Source organism: Octopus bimaculoides, chromosome 8 (genome assembly GCF_001194135.2).
Source record: "Octopus bimaculoides isolate UCB-OBI-ISO-001 chromosome 8, ASM119413v2, whole genome shotgun sequence".
Lineage (NCBI taxonomy): Eukaryota > Metazoa > Mollusca > Cephalopoda > Octopoda > Octopodidae > Octopus > Octopus bimaculoides.
In genome coordinates, this window is record NC_068988.1 from 8,341,913 (window position 1) to 8,342,890 (window position 978).

The window sequence follows — 978 nt, forward strand, 5'->3', positions numbered from 1 at the left end:
GGATGGCCATAGCTGGAATCTCTTTCATTATAGGTCTACTATTCTATCATAGAAATTAGCTTGGGTCTGAACTAAGTAAGTAAAGACCCCCTTTTGTGATGAATGACCGTGGGATTCCACCTAGAAAATTCCCTTCCGAGGCACAAATCCGGGCAAGGTTGTTTTATGGAAGAACCAGTAGTTGCCATGCATACCAACCTCTCTTCTCCATGTCACCGATGTTATCCAAGGGAAAGGCAAAGGGGCCGATTTAGCTTGGCACCAGTGACATCGCAACTCATTTCTACAGCTGAGTGAACTGGAGCAACGGGAAATAAAGTGTCTTGCTCAAGGACACAACGCACAGCCCCATCTGGGAATCGAACTCACTACTTCATGATTGAGAGTCCGACGCTCTTATCACTAAGCCACGCACTGTCTATCCTACCTCAGCAACAAATATAACACATTCACGCACGTGTATCTATCTATCTATCTATCTATCTATGTGTATGTCTGTCTGTCTATTTATCTGTATGTGTGTGTGTGTTTCTCTCATGATGTGTCTGTATGTTGACATTACAGTCACATGCTTGATTAGAGCGACTCACCTGTGAATATCAGGTGAGAAGCAAAAATAAAAACATTCGTTTGCAAACCGAACTCCTTTTGATAACTTTTGGAATCCTTACACACACACACACACACACATGTATATGTATGTATACGTATGTATGTATATATGTGTGTGTGTATACATATATACATATTCACGCATATATATACACGCAATTATATACTTATACACATCGTCTTATGAGAAGCACATGATTCCTGCTTATTTGGGTCTGGAGTTGACGGTTCTGTTTGTGTTTGTCACTCTTTCTTTTCTCTCTGTCTTTCTCTTTATCCCCCCCTCTTCTCTTTCTCTCTCTCCCTGTCTCTCTTTCTCTCTCTATCTCACTCTCTCTGTGTATATATATATATATATATATATAT

At 40.3% G+C, this 978-nt stretch overlaps 1 protein-coding gene across 1 annotated transcript in view; it reads left to right on the forward strand.

Moving 5' to 3' along the window:
• The window catches only part of LOC106875759 (probable lysosomal cobalamin transporter), a 26,466-nt gene that overhangs the window by 3,213 nt on the left and 22,275 nt on the right, over positions 1-978 (forward strand). The gene's annotated exons all lie outside the window — the stretch shown is intronic.